This window comes from Halichoerus grypus, chromosome 6, assembly GCF_964656455.1.
Source record: "Halichoerus grypus chromosome 6, mHalGry1.hap1.1, whole genome shotgun sequence".
NCBI lineage: Eukaryota > Metazoa > Chordata > Mammalia > Carnivora > Phocidae > Halichoerus > Halichoerus grypus.
Genome location: NC_135717.1, coordinates 2,467,794 through 2,488,391, shown reverse-complemented (window position 1 = coordinate 2,488,391; position 20,598 = coordinate 2,467,794). Strand labels below are relative to the sequence as shown.

General features: G+C 45.0%; 1 pseudogene; it reads right to left on the bottom strand.

The window, feature by feature from the left end:
• Positions 1 to 6,313: 6,313 nt before the first annotated feature.
• LOC144382036 (small ribosomal subunit protein uS2 pseudogene) lies at positions 6,314 to 7,355 on the bottom strand (annotated as a pseudogene).
• Between the last annotated feature and the right edge of the window lie 13,243 nt (positions 7,356 to 20,598).

The window sequence follows — 20,598 nt, the reverse complement described above, 5'->3', positions numbered from 1 at the left end:
ACCACCACTGCCAAGTGCAAGGAATCTTGAGTTCACAAACAAATGGGCTGATACTTGGAAAGCCACTTTGTAAAATGCAGAGTGGTATCGGCAGAGCTTAGTTGTCATTATTGTCATATAAATGACCATTTAGGTGTGCGTCTCTCTCCGTAGACTTCGCGGGGATGGTGTGGGGACTGAGGAGAGGGGCTTTAGGATAAAGTCAACCCCCATACATCTTAAAATGTCGGAGGGTCTTAAAGGATGGCTTTGGCTGTGACCATGTTCAGTGCGTTCAAAATTCAGGAGGCATGAAAAAAAAAAAAAAGAATATGTCATTTTACTCTCCCCAGATGGCAATTTCGTTCTGCATTTCCCTAACCTAATTAATGGGAGGCTACCCATGTCTCTGTGATGGAAGGCTCACTGTGACATTACCATGGTTTCCTACTGCACTCTACAAAAGTGAGATTGCCTATTTCCTTAAGACACCTTTTTCAAGAACATTTTGAGACTGCCCCCAGGAGAGAGCCAACAGGCAAAAGGTATAAGGATATCACCCTCAACTGTTGACCAAGGTTTGAGGGAGATTATCCTAACAGGGCTGTCACCTTCAAATCTTAATCCTTTTGGACCTCTACAAACAGCCGATTGGGCTCCCTTTACTCACATCTGAGACTGCCCCTGGCAAAGGTAGACTAAGGACATTTCAGAGGCAACGAGCAATAAAGAGGCCAAGTCTAAGAAGCCAGAAGCCCTGCATGGTCCGGCTCTTCCCACAACCCTGGCTTTGGTTTTTGATGTTCGTTCCAGCAGCTCATGAATCTCTGAAGCAAGTCAGCCCTGACCCAGTGCCGAGAATTACATGTGGAATGTAGTCTTCCAAGAAAAAAAAAAATCTGAAATTAAATCCTTGGGTCCTTTGATAGTATCGTTCAAAAGCAAAATTGCCCGCTCAATTATCCAGGCAGCACTTTTTGCCTATGCAGAGAAAAATGACACACACAACAGAGCTAATATACTTAATCTTATATTTTCAGAGGCATATACCCTAGAATATCTTTGTTAGTGTAATTAATTTAGTTGAGTCGTGCCTACCAAGACATTTTTAAATTATAGTGCTATTTGAATAGGTGATATGATGACAATAAACCAACATTTTTTTTTTCTTTTAAAATTTTATTTGACAGAGAGAAACACAGCGAGAGAGGGAACACAAGCAGGGGGAGTGGGAGAGGGAGAAGCAGGCTTCCTGCTGAGCAGGGAGCCCAACGCGGGGCTCGATCCCAGGACCCTGGGACCAGGACCTGAGCCGAAGGCAGATGCTTAAACTGAGCCACCCAGGCGCCCCTAAACCAACATTCTTTAAAAAAAAAAACCCTCATAGTTATTGTCAAGTGATAGGAAGAAATTGAGAGAGGGATGCAAACATTACTGTGAAGGCTTGAACAACCACAATTTACGGCGAAGAGATAGAAACCAAACACCTCAGCCATATTATCGCCATAATTGTGTGCCGTTTACCCACCTTGTTAAATAAACGGATCATGAAATGTGAGAGCACGTCTCAGAACATACATAGAAGGTGTTAGAGTGATTTTGCGTAGGCCGCCTGACTGAATTGTAAATTGTTTTTCCTTTCAGCGGGAAGTGAAAAGGTATTAATTAGTAGTGATTTCGACAAGATTGAAAGTCCATGGACTTTGGCTCTGAGAGAACTCTGCAAAGGCGCTTGCATCCTTCAGAGGTTCTTTTTGGTTTGGGTTTTTTGTGTTTTTTTGTTTGTTTTTTTAAGGTGTTAATGGCATTTTGTTTTTTGCTAATCCCTGGTGTGGGCACACACTGGAAGAGCTAAGGTCTGATAAGTGTACAAGTGGCTCAGGTTTTATCAAGGAACATTTCTCCTCTCGCTCCAGGTGGCAAAGGGAGAAGCTACGTTGCAGTGTGTGGCCCCAGGGAGCTGCCAACGAAGGAGCAGGGTGACAGCCACTGGACCAGCTGTCTCTTACAACTTCAGAGGAGACGGCACCAAATCGAAATCTCACTCAACACTCCCTTCCCAGTGACTTGTTCTGTGCCTTTTCCACCAACAGGTTTTTATTCTCGGCAGCCAAAATAATTTATTCATTTCCACTGTTCTCCTTGGCTGAATTCTCAAGTACACCGCCTCCCCCCTTTCTGGACAGACTCTCTATAACTCAGTTGGCATCTCATCAGCACCTTGCTGCTCTTCCATCCTTCCTTTCTCCAGAGTCGTGATTCTTTCTTCCTTCTCAAGTTGAAAGGGGGATCACAAGCACAGAGACACCATCCAGTTCGGGTTAAACTGAACGGGGATGGAACTCTACCACATGTTTGCTTCTTTGTTGAACTAAGCTCAGTATCTCCTTTGCACGGGTAGTGAATCAACTTCACTAAGGCAACCAAACTGCCCTTTTCCTCCTGGTCAGCATCACGATTCTGTGTTTCCCACTCACAGGCGTGACTATTAACTGCATGATCTCCAGGAGTGTGTTCTGAGCTTCACGTGTCCTGTTTTACCTGGATAATTAGGGCCGTCCTCCTGTTTGTGCAAAAACAAAACCATTATGACATAACAGGTTCTTTAGGTAAGTTGGGAATGGGGTCTTTGTGTGTGGGCAGTGGGTCTGGTGGTCAAATTCAGACTGTCATCTTTGGCAATCCATCTTTCCAGGGAGACCACAGAGAGTATACATAACTCGAAGTAGCCTCTCCGCTGCAGACAAAACAAAGTGATAATATGGAAGTGAGAATGACTCATTTAAAACAGACATCGGATTCCGCTGTGGTCTATGTAACGTGTGTGCGTTTCACGCCACCCTCCGTTTTTTGTATTTGTTTTTGTCTTTTGTAGTTTGGACCTGAGACTTCCATTGGTCCATGACTTTCAGTGATGGATTCCAGGGAACTGTGAGCAGCCAGGGGGAGCATCCGGCTGGCCCCCTGGAACAACGGCCCGCCTTGCAGCCTCCACACACCAGGGAGCATGTGGAGGGAGCATAGCTGGCCAACGGTCTCGACACCCAGGACATACAGCCCATGTCAAGAAACTCCAGAGCGCCACATCCTCCCAGTCCAGCTGCAGGACCCACCTGCATGCATCTCTAGCATATCATACCTCGGCGTGTTACTCTGTAAATTAACATTTTTGACACAAACAATGTGAAGGAGTTAACTTTCTAAAACACTGGCAGCAAGTGAGGGACTGGAACAGGGCACTGAAGAGAGGCAAACCTCGGACATACGGCTAAAAATACTACCTACATCTCCTTTTGCAGCTTTAATTATTTTTACACCCCTGGTGAGCTGTCTGAGGGCTGGGATGTCCCAAGTCTCTCCACAGTCCCTGACACTTGGTTGTTACTTTATTTAAAGCAGACATCAGACGAGGGAAATGGGAAGCTGAGGGTCAGGAGGGAGTTTGGGAGCATTGTCAAATCCACCTACAGCTGTCGGCAGGACACCAGCTCCCTCGACAGCCATGAGTACAGGATCCTGAAAACCACCCAAAATTTAGATCTCCCTCCCCACTGCTTTGCAGGGCTCAGGAAGTGATAGATGGTCCTCCTCATGTTGAACGTGGAGCCCCTGCCTTCCACCTGGATCAGAACCAAGGCAGTTTAGAAGACAGCCCCTCGGGATGAACCTGTCATCATGCTGAGACTATGAAGCCAGCCATTAAAGAGAAGACGCTGGAGGATGCTGCATGATTCCTTCATACAGAAGTCAAAAACACACACAATTAATTTATGGTGACAGAAGTCACAATGGTGGTGAATCTTCGTGGGGGCTATCGTTGAGAGGGGACTTAAGAGAACCTTCTTCAGCGCTGCCTTCTGTACCATGCTCTGGATTTATTTGCTTTGTAAAGATTTATCAAGTTGTACACCTGAGATGTGTGAATTCACTGTATGTAAGTTACACCTCATTAGTTATGTCTTTACATAACTTCCTCTTTCTTGCTCTCTCTCCTTCTAGCTCATAAATTTTGAAAAATGTCAAACATACAGAAATGTATAGGGAATGATAACTTACATTCTGTGTACTCATGATTTAACTTTAACAGTATTTTCCTTCAAACCTTTTTTTCCTCATCTTTTTTTTAAGATTTTATTTATTTATTTATTTGACAGAGAGAGAGACAGAGAGAGAGGGAACACAAGCAGGGGGAGTGGGAGAGGGAGAAGCAGGCTCCCGGCTGAGCGGGAAGCCCCACGCGGGGCTCGATCCCCAGGCAGACGCTTAACGACTGAGCCACCCAGGTGCCCCTTTCCTCATTTTTGAAGAAATAAAGCATCATAGGGAGAACTGAAATCCTTGACGTATCTGTCTCTGATCGCATTGAGAGGTAACCACCACCCTGCATTTAGTGTTTTTCATTCCCATTCATGTTTTTTATCTTCCTAACGTAAGTATTTTGTGTAGCCATAAAAGATACACAGTGTTGTTTTGCAGGCTTTTAAACTTTATATAAATGGTATCATATACTTTGAGTCACTTTGCAACTTTCTTTTTCAGGTAAGAGATTTTTGTTCCGAAGCTTAGCTATATGGATCCATGTACCTCTGTTTGCTTCATTTTAACCACTAGGTAATACTCCATTGTGAATGTAAATGCAACTTATTTACCCATTCTCCTAAAGATAGACATTTAAGTTGAGTGACAAAGCCTTCTGGCTGCTTCCCAAATCCCCTTCCCTCTTCCTCAGTAACAGACCCCACATTATTCAGAACGCAGCGCGAAAGGATACATTTCCTTACCTGTCTTGTTCTCAGATGTGGCCACCTCTATATTTTGGCTGCTACAAAATAAGCAGGGGTTCCTGAGTGGGACCAAAGAGCATCAGACTGGGGGTTTTACTTCTTTCCCTCTTCTTGTTGCTTTGAACATCGGTTTGACACAAGGAGCTCCAGCCCCCATCTGAAACCACCGCTTGGAGTTCCTTGAGAAATCCTGTTGGGATGAATTTCAGTTTATAAATACATTGAAGGAGAACCAATATCTTTATTACACTGAACATTCCTAAGCTTGTATATGATTTATCCATGCATTAAAACAAAACAAAACAAAACAAAACAAAAACCTCACCTCTAGCCATGTTTTGTACTTTTCTCCATAAAGTTTTAAAAGTTTTGATATGTCCCCAATTGGTGTAAATACTTTTGGTTGTTGTTGTATGTGTTTTTCTTCTATTATATTTGTGTGTCTTCTCCTATTACATGTTTCTAACTAGTTTCCATTGTTATAGAGGAAGGCTATTTATTGGTTTTGCATTTTGATTTTACATCCAGAATACTTCTGATCTCCTCGGTATGGGCTATAAATTTCCTGATTTGCTCAGGAAGAGTCCTGGTTTTCACCTGTTGATCTGGCCTCCCATTTGGTTTAGCATTTGTCCCAAGTTCCTCGTTCCTGATGAAGTGATATTTCTAGCAATCGCATTCAAATGGACCACAATGGATTAGCAAACCTCATCTTTGTAACTCCAGCTTTTGAAATGGTGTCATCCAAGTCTCATGGGAGATATCTTAGTCTTTGTACAGTAAACAAAGTTCTCACTTGAACACACGGTTTAATGTGAAGGATGATCAGTGATAACCCCCTTTCTCTTCCAGACTCTTTTAGTGTGCAAGATAACTGACCCCACCCTTTATAGGCTAGCAAGCAGGGCACCGGCTTTTAGAACAAAAATGCTCGAACCCTCTTTGTAGCATTGTGAGAATTTGGTTTGGCCATCATGATTATGCTAAATTTATAAAATTATTTCCGTAGTTTCCCCCTCTTTTTCTAGTCTCTGTAATATCTTTTATAAGATAGGGGCTCTCTCTATTCAATGAAGGTTTGTTAGAATTCATCTGTAAAACGGAATCAGGGCCTTTTGTCTGTGTGTTTGGGGTGTGGGGGTGTGGGAGTGATGGGGGGTACTTTTGATTGCCGGTTCAGTTTCTTTAATGGTTGTTGGTGTATTTGAGATTTTTTAAACCTTCTTGAGTTGATGTTGGTAGTCTATATTTTTCCAGAAAATTATTCATTTTATCTAAGCTTTTGAATTTGTTGACATAAAGTTATTCATCGTATCTGCCTAATTTTATTTTATTTATTATTTATTATTATTTTTATTTATTATTCCACCCAATGTGGAGCCTAACACAGGGCTTGAACTCAGGACCCTGAGATCAAGACCTGAGCTGAGATCATGAGTCAGATGCTTAATTGCCTGAGCCACCCAGGTGCCCCTATTTTATTTTATTTTATTTTAATTTAATTTCCCTCATTAAAACAAATCTCAGCTATACATCTGTTTCTATTCCTATCATTGTTTATTTATGTTTTTTTCATACCCTTTTGTAAGAAACTGTTTATCTTCCATCAGCCTTCTTTCCATTTTGTTTGCCTTTGTGGAAGAGCAGCTTAAGGCCACTCGGGTTGCTCCTACCCATTCAGTGGCCCAAGCAGTGGAAGCTGCAGACCAGTCTTCAGGGGCCGGCGGGGCACTCCAGTCTTCAGCAGGGAGCTGTGGAATAGGCACAGAGGGTACCTGCCCATCTTCGGACGAGTCTGCACCTTCAGGTTGAGTAGCAGTGGACTCAGGACCCGGAGCAGTCCACTCACCCTGAAATTCCTCCTGGGTCACAGCCTTTTCAGCAGCGGCCTGCTCTTCCTTTTCAATCTCTTCAGGATCTCTGTAGAAGTAGAGATCAGGCACGACCTCCCATGGGTGTTCCCTGGAAATGGTGCCACGCATGCTCAGAATTTCCCTGGGGCCAGCATCCACCACATCACACCTGCTGAGTGAGCTCTCTTGTTGTTGCAAGGGATGGCGATGTCCACATAGCCCAGGGTAGAGACTGTGTTACACAGAGCAATGGTGGGCAGGTTAACATAAGCCACTCTGTGAGAGGCTGGTGGTCAGCCCTGGGATCTGTAACCACCAGAAGGCTGGGCTCCTAGAAGGCTGCCTGGATCTGGTTCCTGAGGCTTCCAGGAGTGAAGCGGTCAGCAACAGGAGTGGCTCCAGTAGGAGCAGCAAATTTCAGCACAGCTCACTGGCCAGTATTCTTGGACGATAGGACACTGACATCAGCTGGGTTTTTAATGGCAACAATGACATGTACTGCCAGCAGAAGCTTCTCCCAGGTTCTCCTCAGAATCATGACATAGATGCCGTCACTTCTCCTTTTCTAGATGTACTGTTCCATTTGGAAGTCAAGGTTGGTGCCACCTAAGTGGGCTCCTACTGCAAGGAATTTAAGGACCTCCTCCTCCTTCATTTGCAGGACATTGAGAGCTCCAGACATTGTAAAAGTTTCCCTTTAAGTTATCATGGGAACGCAGAACAACACCGTATGGACCCCTCTCTGGGGAGTGTGGAAAAGCTCCATCCGTTTTTAAATCTTGCTAGAGGCTTGTCTGTTTTAGTCGTTTAATTAAAAAGCCAGTTTCTGTTACTTTGTAATATTATTTCTCCTTTAACTTGGTTTTCTATTTTGTTCATTTTCATTAATTGTAATTTTTTTCTCTGTTAAAAAAGTAGCAATTTAACATAAGCAGTAGTTCATTGCATTTGCCAGTGAATTTCATGAATTTTTGTGCTGTTTCTCATTTCTCATGCCTTTCTTCCTTGTCCACTTCCCTCTGACATTGAGTATCTACTGGTAATAAAGTCTTTCATTTGTTGTACATCTGAAAAATACCTTTTGCCTTGACTGCTGAATGATAGTTTAGCTGGGTATAGAATCCCATGGAAGGTGTTTTTAAGAAGATTTCTTTGCTGTGCTTATTACATTTTATAATTATATACATTATGTGATTATTTGAAAAATGTCCATCTCCCACCAGAATGATTTTCCCGTTTTGTCCACCACTGTGTATCCCAATCTCTAGAACAATGCCAGGCACATAATAGGCACTCAATAAGCAGTACTGAATGAATGAGTGAATGAATGAATCCCTCACTAGGTTTTCTGTTCTCCGAAGGCAAGGTGGGTGTCTCACTGTTCAGGGCTGGGTTCCAGTGACTTGCCTAGTGCCTGACATAGTAGGAATTAAATAAACATCTCCTGAAGGAATAAATGAATTCATGCAAGTTCTAAAACCAAAGACTAAGAATAGTACTCTTAGAAACTAGTGCCTTCTGAAAAAGCAACCTTTGGAGTCTTCTAAGCCCACATTTTCTTTTTAAAATTTCTCCCCTGGGGTTACCTGCAAGGGAGTTGGGGACAGAGAGGGGGCTTTCATGAAAGCAAGGCCTTCCTTGGATTGTTCCCTCTTACCAAATCTGCACAAACCTTCAAAGACCGGTTTCTGGAAAGGATAATGTTTTCCAGCTTAACAGGGACGCTGGTTGAGACCTTGCTTCTGAACAGACTATAACACATCATCACTGATGGCTCCTTTAAGAGAAAAGTGTGTCACAACAGGAAAGATGACATCCAGGTGCGGACTGCATGGAGAGACACCGGTGAGAAATAAAATATTCAGCAGCTGCTGCTGTGGCCTTAGCGAGGACATGCGGCAGAGCCCACTGATGCCTGAGTGTGAGGAAGTGCGCCGGGATTTGCAGGAAGGCCCATTTAGGAAGGAGGCAGGAGCCTCTGAGGCCCATTGTACAGGAAGCATTTAAAGAGTTGGCCCCCTGGGAGCTCTAATGTGCTTCGATTTGGCCATTTATAAAAGGGAAGGAACTATTAGGACTTGGAAAAGATGTCTGGCCTGCACCATTTAGAGGACACAGGGGTCACCCTGTGTGTCAACAAAGGAAGAGGGTCATTCATAAAGCCCTAAGTCCATTCGTCAGCCCTACAATCCAGCTCACCAGGCCGGGTGTGTGGTGGTGGGGGACGTGCTGCTGTGTTTCTCTACTTTCTGGTCAATTCTAACAATTTGCAATCAAACGTCTGCTCTCACGTGTGGTCCATCTCCAAGCTGTGTCTGTAGACACAGATGGCACTTTGTCCAGCTCAAAACCACCTCCTTCCATTGGACAAGGACAATGATCTTGTAACCGATGCCCTCTGCCAGTTGGTGATGGGGCTACGATGCATATCTCCGCCTCTGGTCACTCATCAGACCACACAGCTCACCGACAGCCAAGTTGGAGAGACACAAAAATGTGGAGAAAAATGAGTTTTAAAGATGCCAAAGCTAACGTGTTAGCAAGATTTTAAAAATATGTTTTCCTTGGCTTGCGGAGAACAGAGAACAGACCTTTTCTCAAACTGCATCTCCTTCAGCCATGATGTCTTCCCTGAAACATGGAAGTATAAACAGAGAACAACATCCCTTCCAAATATTGGTTTAGATGCAGGCCGAGCACAGTTGCCAAAGGAGAAGAACAAAATCGGAAGCAGAAAAGCAAATTATTCTTGAAGGCATCACAGTTTCCCAAACAAAGGAGAGTGCAGTTTCTTTGTTAAGGAGGGGGGGGAAAGCCATTATGGAACATCCTTTACCCTTTAATGCTGATGTATGATAAAAATGCTTTTGCTCTGATCTGTGATCTGCCGTTCAGCTTTGCCTTTCAGAGACTCTCCGGCTTCAGTATCCTTGAGAAAGGGACTTACTGAGTGGCTTTATACATCTTTCAAGTAAAGATTAACAACAACAATAATAATAAAGTAATAAATTGGCCCCAAATCTTGGCACAACCTGAAACCACATGTTCTGAGAGTTGCTTTATTCACTGGTAATTAAGTTTTCTTTTCCCCCCACAAAATGAGACTGTTTTTTTGGATCCAACAAATAGCTTTAGGCATGTGGGCATCTTGATGAAGCCTCCTCGTCTCTTTTGAGGATCAAATCCTGGCTAGCTGTGTTTGAAGTTCAGAGCCCTGCATGACATCTGAGAAGCGTTAATAAAATAGTAGTACATATGTGAAGTTATTCTGAAACTCCAAAGACTTCATCCCAGGAGGGATGTGTAGTAACGACTCACTGACTTGAACACCACCACCACCACAAAAGGAGGGTCTCCAAGTCACTCTGACATGATGGAATCACACATATGTCTTCATGCCCCAGGCCACCCAACGAACTCAGGTGTGGGGATGCCATCAGAAGTCACTGAGCATTTGAGTATATACACAGCTTGTTTGTCTTGAGTTAGTGCAGCCTTGCAAAACACAGATGTTTTCCTTTTAATCCTGTTTGTACTTTGCAATGGTCACACTTGGTGTCATTTGGCTGCAGGAATCCCTTCTAGGAATGATCCTGCAAGAGAAATAGTGTGTGTATGGAGCCATCTGATTTGGGGCAGCTCCCTGCTTCTCTGCAAAGCTGAGCACAGTTAATTTATTGGAACAGAATGGGTTATGAGGGTGAGGACGAACATATAAATACCTCTTTTTTTAAAATGCTAACTGCTAACTTTTTTTAATGCTAATAGAATCTAGTCATCTGGCCCTTCAAGGTTCATTTATGACTATGTTTAATGTACTTTTGGACTTTCACTCCTCCACCAGGATTTCTTGGCTTTCCTGAGAGAGGCGCATGTCTTCGGATTCAAGAGCTCAGACTAATGGCAAAGAGTCTGGGTTCAAGACTTGGACCTGCTGCTTCCTAGCTGTGTGGCCTTAGGCAAAGTACTTTACCTCTCTGGGCTGTTTCTTCATCTGTAAAGAGCAGGTACAAGGAGCTATGTCATAGGGCTGTTGTGAAGATTAAGGAGGATCCTGCGCAGAAGCGCACAGAGCAAATGTGTAACACATGTTTGTTATTCTTTTTATCTGTGCTCCTCATTTCAGGCAGGCCCTTGAGCTCAAACTGCATAAAGAGCCTGCTCAAGGATCAGAGCCTTATAATGAAGCAGACGGTGTGTGTATTTCTCTTCTGCCCACAGAAACACCCACCTCACCCCCTCCTTTGGATCAAGGAGTGAAGTTCGATACGAACCATGAAATCATCACAAAGCTCTTGCCACTGTGGTTCCCTGGTGTGAATTTTGGAACAGCTCTAGAGAGACGTGGGTCCTTGATGAATAGGACATGGGGCAGGTCAGTTTGGGGGCATAAAGGAAGATCCCGATTCAGTGATGGTTAATTAGGAGGCTGCTCTGTGCTGGGAAATGTGTTAGTCTATTTTCATGTGTGGTTTTTTTGTGACACCCATGACACAGATCTATAGGACGGGTATCATCATGATTTCCATTTTATAGATGCAATTGAGCTTTAGGGAAGCTACATAATTTGTCTGCCCATCCAAAAGTTCTCCTCTGCCTGCAGGATAAAGTCCCAGAGCCCAGGGATTCTCCATCTAGCCATCTACACATCTCTTCCATCCCCTACCTTATCCCTCACTGTCGCCCAAAGGAAACCCGGTATTCTTTTTCCTGCCTTAAAGGAGACTGAGACTCCCACAGCCAGCAGTGTGACCAACAGAAAATCCAACCCCAAAAAGCACTGAACTTTAATGATAGTCTTTACTGACAATTTCTCATTGAAGGCCTTCACACACAGAGGGATGTCCTAAAAACCCACTTTCCATACCTCTCTCCTCAAAGCCCTGGTTCTAACGGGAGCTGCTCATCTCATTTTCTTCTCTCCTTCATTAATTCCTTAATGCCCCTCCCTTGTTCTCTTCTCCTGCAACCCACCCCCTGTCCTTCCTCGAGGGAGGGAAAGGGGCCAGCTCTGGCCTTCCGCCCCGGCCCCGTCCCCTCCCTGCACAGGTTAGCACAGCGAGGCCAACAGGGAGGGTGGTTGGAAGATTGCTGATATGTCTGTTACCTTTTTTTCCCCTTTATCGGATTCATGCTGTAGTCTAGCAAAACTGAGCCGGGGATCGGCTTCCTGCATGCGCCTTACCAGGTCTTTTCTCTCAAGACTAGCTCTGCCCAGGCAGAGCCCCCAGCCCCTCCCCTGAGTGAACAACCGCTTCACCTGGATGACACGTGCAGGTGCCTTCCCTGGGCTCCCATGCATCCCCGATTATAGCTCTCACATGGTGGTCACCATACAATGTTGGATTATTCGTGTATAGATCTGTCTCCCACCTTATTGCCAGGCTCTTGAAGGTCCCACAGCAAGCTCTGCACAGATGGCTTCTGTTGTTTTTTAGGATGGTTTAAACAAATAAGAATTGATTCTTCTCAATGACAAAAAGACAAGAGTCTTTAGTTTGGGTTCCATATTTGTCTTTTTTTGGGGGGGGAGGGGCAGAGGGAGAGAGGGAATTTCAAGCAGGGTCCACCTGGAGACAAGAGCCCGCTGGGGGGGGGGGGGTGCTGGATCATGACCCTAAGCTCACGACCTAAGCCCAAATCAAGAGTCAAGGTTAACCCACTGAGCCACCCAGGTGCCCCTGGTTTCCATATTTGAATTGCAATATTCTGTGAATTTTTCCTCACTTGTTAAATGTGTTCTATTAGGTATAAGGTCTATTTTATTAAAATTCAACTTTAGTAACTTGAACTCACTGTACAAAACAAAGTTAATTTGCCAAATATATTATAAAATAAGTTACTTTTCCTTAAATTTGGACCTTAGACAATACTGATTGCATTCTCAAGGCCCTCCAAATAAATCATGAGGTCAACCTGACTCCAGTTTTCCTAGGCAAAAAAAAAGAAAAAAAATGGGGCTGTTACAGTGTTGACTCAGCAGCCGCCACGGGCAGGTAGGGCTAGCCTCTCCACGGTCCGTGGCCGTTCCCTCCTGCTGGAAGCCCCATCACCGCAAGATGGCTCCGGGGTTCTAGATGGTGCATGTGTTCAAGAGGGGGAGAACTGGGCAGCCCAGCGAGGCAAGTCAGCTCTCTGAACTTCTACCAGAAATGCAATGGCTCTCCTAGAACTCAGCCCAGCTGTGGACGTGAACCAAGGTATCTCACTGGCCCCTGCTGGGTTGCAAGGCATTCCCTAGCTTGTTTAACAGGGTCTTGTGATTGGATGTTTTTGTGTTTATTTTATTATTTTTTTATGGGAGTGAAACCCACAGGACATAAAGTAACCATATTAAAGTGAAGGGTTCGGTGGAATTTAGCACGTTCCCCAGGCCGTGGCACCTGTACCTGGCTCCAAAGCGTCTTCATCACCCGGGAAGGAGACCCAGCCCTCAGTAAGCAGCTTCTCATCGCTCCCACCACTGCCCCTGGTAACCACCCATCTGCTCTCTGTCTCTGGGGCTTTACTGAGTCTGCGTACTTCCTGTCAATGGAATCCTACCACATGCGACCTTTGGCATCTGCCTCTTTCACTCAGCATCGTTTTTGAGGTTCATCCCCATTGTATCGTCTATCAGAATTTTGTTCTTTTTTATGGATGAATACTTTTGTATTGTATGGATGTCCCACAATTAGTCTGCGCATTCATCTGCTGATGGACCTGTGGGCTGTTTATCTTGTGACTTGAGCCCAGCCATGCTGGCTCCAATTCCCCACTGTGGACCTCTGCAGAAGGCCTGGGCCCCAGAGTGAAGTACATAGAGGAGGCTCTGGGGGTGCCCTGGTTGCCTGGAGGGAGTGATCATGATCCTGGAAGGGGGGGTCCACCTGGGGACCTACTAGAAACCATCTTCGCCTACTTCCCAATCCTGCCACGGCCCTATGAGTACCAGCCTTTTGGGAGAATTTGCCTTCTGCATCCACTTAGAACCACCAAGAAAGCAGTAGCTAACCTGGGGTCATCCAATCCAGGACTGCCTTGGCTGGAGCCCAACCAAGAACATTCCTCAGCACTGGTGTCATTTTATGTCGTTCTTATTAGTAATCACATAGGATTCATAGCCGGTTGACTCTTTACTCTTGCCAGAGGCTGATAAATTGGCCAGACGCAAGGATCATTCTTCAATAATTAAAAGCCTTTATGGCTTGCAGGAAGAAGCAAATTTCTGAGTATGTGAGTATCCACCATGGATCTGTGCAGTGCCCCTCCCAACCAATTGATGTCTGCATCCACTGTTGGCTGGTGAACTGTTGACCTTTGACTTGGCCTCTGGGACCTCAGTTCAGCCATTCAAAGGCCCTACTAGATATCTGCAGAGATCAGGCACTTTCAGGTGTCCCCTGGCATTTGCATATGAACTAATTGGTCCAGGGAAACCTGAATGGGCTCAGCATCTAGGAAGTTTGCATGGAGCTACTGTTTCGGCCCCTTTCAATTTCCTGCTCTGGAAACGTATGCACCTAGTATCCCTAGCACACCATCCTGGGCCCCCAGAGAAGGACTCTGTCTTCCTAGGGAAGGACCCAGGAAGGAAATGCCCAGCCATCAGCTTATGACAAGTGAAGGGAAGGGTTAGACATGATACACAAAGGCACCAAATGGACAAGTACAGCCCAAGATGACTTAACTTTGTTCAAAAGCAGAGATTTTATCTTAGGGTGAGGCACCACTCATCATGCTCAAAAGCTCTGGCTTTTGAGTCAAAAAGACCTGAGTTTGGTTCCACGCTCTGCCACTTACTAGCTGGGTGACCTTGGGTAAGTTACTTTGCCTCTCTGAGCCTCTGTCCATTCTCACAAGGAGGAAGTAGGATAATTCTGTGAAGTGCAGTGCCTGCCACAAGGTGAGAGCTCAGTAAACTAGTAGCTGTTAATAATTTTCATGACTCCTCACTTCCCCATTTCACTTGCCCCGTGGATCCAGACAGATCTGCCAGGACCCCTTCTCTCCAAACCTCCCCCATTTCAGTCATTTCAATCCAAGGTTTTATGGACTCACAATCTTGCTGGGGCATTTTTCTTAGGGGCCCCTCTTTGCCAGGATGGGCTGAAGATTATAAAGTGTGGTTAAGAGTTTCAAGGTCAAACCTAGTACTTCCTATGAAAATAAAAGATGGCAGTACATTACGTTGTCAAGTTAATACAGTGTGATAGAGCATCTCCAGACTGCACATCCTGGAAGACTGTAAAAGTCTAATAGATTTAGGGAAACTGTACCTCGGGGAGCGTATTAGACAGCACACATCAATGGATCAAAACTGTCTTGGAGGCTCCCTTCCCAGGGAACAGCAGTGCCCCTTAAATGATTGCTCTCCCTTCAACAACCTGGAGATAAATTGTACTTCATACATTAACTTTACACGAATGGGCCACTTATTTTGACTGGAGAGTGCACCTTATTTTACCCTAAATGAAAAAGCATATCCTTTGAAAGCCAAATTCTGCATTCTTTTAAAATACTGTAAAATGACATAACGCCATATTAATTTCCCTAGCTCCATCTCTGCTGATTTCAGATGTGTTTGGACACATTTAACTTTGTGCCCCTATCGGTGAAGTGTCTCTAATTATTCCAAAGGATGTTTTGATGCATTCAAGTTTTAATCAGATATACAATTAGCAGAGTGTAAAGTTTATGCCTATGCTCCTAGGAAGGCATCATTTGGATGAGCTTTGATCCTGGAAAGAAATGCCATTTTACAATGGAAATGTTAACAAAAATAACCTAACTGGACCATATAGACTTCTTAAGAGTTACCACGTGAAATCATCGATTTATTTTCCTCATTTTACACACCCCTAAAACCTGAACAGTCAGTTAGGAGTCATTGTTCCAAGGAGCTGAGGTTGGATGAGGAATAGCGCTTGACAGAGTCTTGCTCCTTGCTTCTCATGCATCTCTCCGTTAGTTGGGATTTAATCTCTTCCATGGGGAGGACTGTTCAAATTGAGTAATTTAAACCCCCTCTAATTTAAATAGGCAATGCATCATGGTACCCCTCCGGGACCAGACCGTCAGATAGAGCGTCCATTACTGGGGTCTTGACTTCTTGGGTTCAGAGACAAGATGCTGTGCGGGGATATTATGCCCATCACTTCTCCCACAAGTTTGCCGAAACAGTCCTAGGCCAGCCCAGATCACAAGGCAAGGGAAACAAGCCCCATGTGTTGATGATAGGATTGTCAAAATGTGCAGCCGCCTCAAATCCACCACTGCAATCACAAACACATGCACGGTGGTGGTTGCTTTGGAGACTGTTACCATTTGAGGCCCGTTGTTAAACCATACTGTAGAAAGGAGGTTAACAAATATGCATGTTCAACTAAGCAAAGAGCAACTTAACGTAATTTCTAGGCTCTTTACAAAATAAATTTGATTTATTCTTGTTCCTCATCCTCTAATTCTAAGTGATATCCAAGAATCACTAAATATGGTCCATTTTGCTTTCTAAATATTGTGCAGATTTCCACTTCTCTCCATTTCCACCATCACTCTCTTCACCACCCCCCCCACCATCACCACCGCCATGATTGTTATTATTACCAACACTGCCATGTCGCCACCATCATTACCACCACCACTACCATCACTACCACCACCATAATCATCTCTACCACCACCACCATCACCTCCATCATCATCACCATCACCTCCATCATCATCTCCATCATCATCATCATCATCTCCAGCATCACCATCACCCTCTTCACCACCCCCACCACCACTATCACCACCACCATGATCGTTATTATTACCACCGTTGCCACATCACCACCATGTCACCACCAGGACTACCTCCATCACCACCACCACCATCACCATCCCTACCACCACCATCATCACCATCACTACCACCATCATCACCACCATCATCACCATGACTACCACCACCATCACCACCATTATCACCACCATCACCATCACTACACCACCACCATCACCATCATCATCACCATCACTACCACCACCATCACCACCACCACCATCACCACCATTATCATCACTACCATCATCACCACCACCATCACCACCATCACCATCACTACCACCACCATCACCACCATCACCATCACCATCACCACCATCATCACCACTACCACCATTATCACCATGATCATTATCATTACCACTGCTACCACTGTCACCATCAGTACCACCTACACCATCACCGTCACTGTCACCATCACCACCCCCAGCACCCCCACCATTACTACCACCACCATGACATTCATCCAAGCAACCTCCATTTCACCGCAGTAGCCTCCTGACTATTTAACTGCGCCATCCTGACTTCTTTTAGTCTAGTAGTCCCACTGCAGAGTGATCATTTCAAAGCTTGGTCATGTCACAGAGCCTTATAAAACTCTCCAATGGCTTCCCAGCATTCTTAAGATAATAAAGTTATTTATCATGGGGCACAAGCCCCTCTACCTCTCTAGCTTCATCTCACATCAGGTTCTACTTTGTTTCCTTTGCTCCAACCCAATCCTTTCCATTTCTTGTTTTTGAAATATTTTCTCAACCCACATATTTTGTTAAACATCGGCTGCCATTTCCTCAGGCTGTACCTTGTCAGTAGAGCTGCAGTCTTGATGGGCTTTGAGAAGCTTGGGGGAACAGGCAGTTCCTCCCCTACCTCCAGACAGATGTCCCTGTTCTCATAGTTTGTGCATCTCTGACTGGCCCAACTCAGGAATAGCAACACTGTGCCAGAAGGGCATGGGCAAGTTGTACTAACCATCCCATAAGCTGAGCCATTATCTCTTTGAGCTGAGAGTCTGGCACGCTATCTCATGAGCACATGCTGCTCTTGGGCTTAACAAACCTACAAGACTCAAGTCCCATCTAAGGGTGACCCAGGGTTCAAATTGTCTAAATGTATTGTGTTCCATAGCTTGTACATACATAGAGATCTAAATCAAGGTTTCCACCAGGATTGGGCATGAGGGAACCAGGACTGTTTTCTGTTCCCATGTCTCCTTTTGTTCTCTCATCCTTTGAGAAGCATGTCCAGTATCACACCCTCCTTCCCTGAACTCATTTGTGAAGCTACCTCCCTCTCAAATTCATGACGATCCTACAAAGGACTTTCGAAGAGCAGTCATGAAAATCGGAACCGTCCCCCATGCCTAGAGACAATCTAACCCTAAATCAGATAGAGAATAAAGATGGGGAACAAGAATTCTGCAAGATGAAAAATTCTAATCTCAGCTCTTTCACTAAACACTCAGGATCCTCACCTGAGAAGGGGAAGAATTTCTGCCTCACCTTGACAGGGAGGGAGTTCAGAATTTCTCACCCCACACAGCCTTCCTCAAAGTTTCCTGAGTTCTGGGTTCTCATAACCCCATTTCCTTTATTCTAAGTCCCCAGATGCAATGAACTGAATGTTGATATCCCTACCCCCCAAATTCATAGGTTGAAATCCTAGCTCCCAATGTTATGGTACTAGGAGGGAGCATTTTGTGAGATGATGTGGGATTCATGCCTTTATAAAAGAGGCCCCAACATGCTCCTTTCCCCCTTCCACATGTGAGGACACGGCCAGATGGCCATCTGTGAACCAGGAAGCAGGCCCTCACCACACACAGAATGTGCCAGCACCCCGACCTTGGACTTCCCAGCCCCAGAACTGCGAGAAATAAATATTTGTTGTTTAAGCTGCCCAGTCTATGATATTTTTGCTATCGCAGCCCAAATGGACTAAGACACCAGCCCCAAACACAGTATTGAATATACAGTTGCTAATGATTGCTCACTAACAATTTCACATAGTTTAGATTTCTAGTCCCAGAGAGATGGTAAAGCTTCCCCAGGGCAAAGACTGAATCTTTTATATCTCTGAAATAACAAGGACATAAAGGGAGCTTTCTGGTGGGCTGGAGATATTCTGCACCTTGATCAAGGCAGGGGTTACACAGGTGATACTGTGCAAACAGTCACCAAGCCCAAAACTTAAGCTCTGTGTACTTTACTGTACTCTGCTACCCTCCGTAAAACTGAAGACAGTGGTAACGCTATGACGATTTATTCAACACCCACTATGGACCAGGCACTGGGCTATGGGTCTTATGTATATTATTTTTATCCTCATAAGAACTGGGTGAGGTTGATATCATCCTCACCGAACAGTTGAACAAACTGAGGTTCAAAGAGATGAGGTAGTTTGTCCAGGGCCCCACAGCTGGTCAGTTCTGGAGTCATGGTCCCCATTCAGGCATATTCGACTGAGTCTCATGTTCTTCCCAGCTGGGCTCACCAGGGCCTCAAGGGAAAAAGAAACACACACGGACATGCATACGGACACACGTGCACACATATGTACCCGTACATACACTTACTCAAGATGAGCTTTCAAACTAAAATTCCAAAGTACATCTTATAAAAACTGACAAACAGGGGTGCCTGGGTGGCTCAATCCGTGTCTAAAATCAAGTGTCTGACTCTTGATTTCAGTTCAGGTCATGATCTCTGGGTCATGAGATTGAGCCCCGAGTCAGGCTCCACGCTCGCTCAGCGGGGAGTCTGCTAGAGATTCTCTCTCTCTCTCCCTCTGCCCCTCCCCACCTGCTCTCTCTCTCTCTCTCTCTCATGAATAAATAAATCTTTAAAAAATGACAAATTCATCCTTCCCAAGGAAATACAAATACAAGAGCAATCTGAACAGACTTGCAGAGGATGAACCCGTAACAGTGTTTCCCAACCCCTCATGTGCACTGAACCACCTGAGTGTCTTGTTAAAATTCGGATTCAGACCCAAGACATCTGGGGTGGGATCAGGAGTCTACATTTCTCACAAGCTCCAGGGGATGCGATGCTGCCGGTCTGCGATCCACACTTTACAAAGTCAAACATCAGAGCATATTTCAATGCACATGGGATCAATCAAATCACTAGTAAAACACGAGAAATTGCTTAGAAAATTAGACAATAGTTCTTGCAAATACAAAATATTGGCATTGTCCCCGGACAGGGTAAAAACGAAAATTTCATCCGACGTGACACATTTGAAACCCATTTCTGACGGGTCCAACCTGAAGCCTGGAGGTCTCTGGCTGCCAGGTATCAAGTTGCCCGACAGCCCAGCCCACCTCAGCTCCCAGGGACAGCAGAGGAGGTGACCCATGCTCTCTTTCTGTCGGAGGGAGCCCCTGGGCTCTGCTTACAGTCCTTGCCAGTGGCTTTCACGCCTGCAGCTGCAGGTACAGCACGGCTGGCTGCTAGAACAAACCCTGAGTCTGGGTTCACAGGTGAATGCGAATCACAACCTCTTATCCCCACTGTCCTTTTCTCTTGCCCTCCCTACACCCCAGATTTTGACCCACGTCAGTCTGCATGTTAGCAGCACACTCACAAAGGAAGGGTAGAAGAACTGTCAGTTTGCAAAGTACCTGTCCTCAGTTCAGACAGAAAATGGGATTCAGCGCCAGGCTGACCCACAGCAGCTGTCTCATTCATTACTGAGAGATCAAAATAGCTGCTGGTAAGAACTCATCTAACTTAGCTTGACATATCTTGCAGTCCGTCACAAAAAAACTTCTCATTCAGCCAGCTCTTGCATCCTGACCAACAAATTTGCTCCCTAAAAATCACACAGTGGCTCAGCAAAAAGGAGAAGAAAAAAAATATATATAGAGAGAGAGAGAGAGAAAGAGAGAGAGAGAGAGTTCCCCGTAAAGGTAGCCCTGAGATCTCAAGAATGTTATTCTTTGATTTTTGCTGCAATTTGGTGGAATATTATGCTGAGAAGGAGATTTTCTCTCTGTGTGTGCCTTTTTTAATGTCCCAGGCAGGCCACGAGGGAATGACAATCGGAAGGCTGAGTGCATGCGAGGAATGTAAGAGAAATACGGGCCTCAGTTCAGGAACGCAGAAGCGGTCATCAGCAGCAAGTTAGCAAGTTAGGTCTGGAGCTGCCAAGAACGTTCACCCCGATAGCT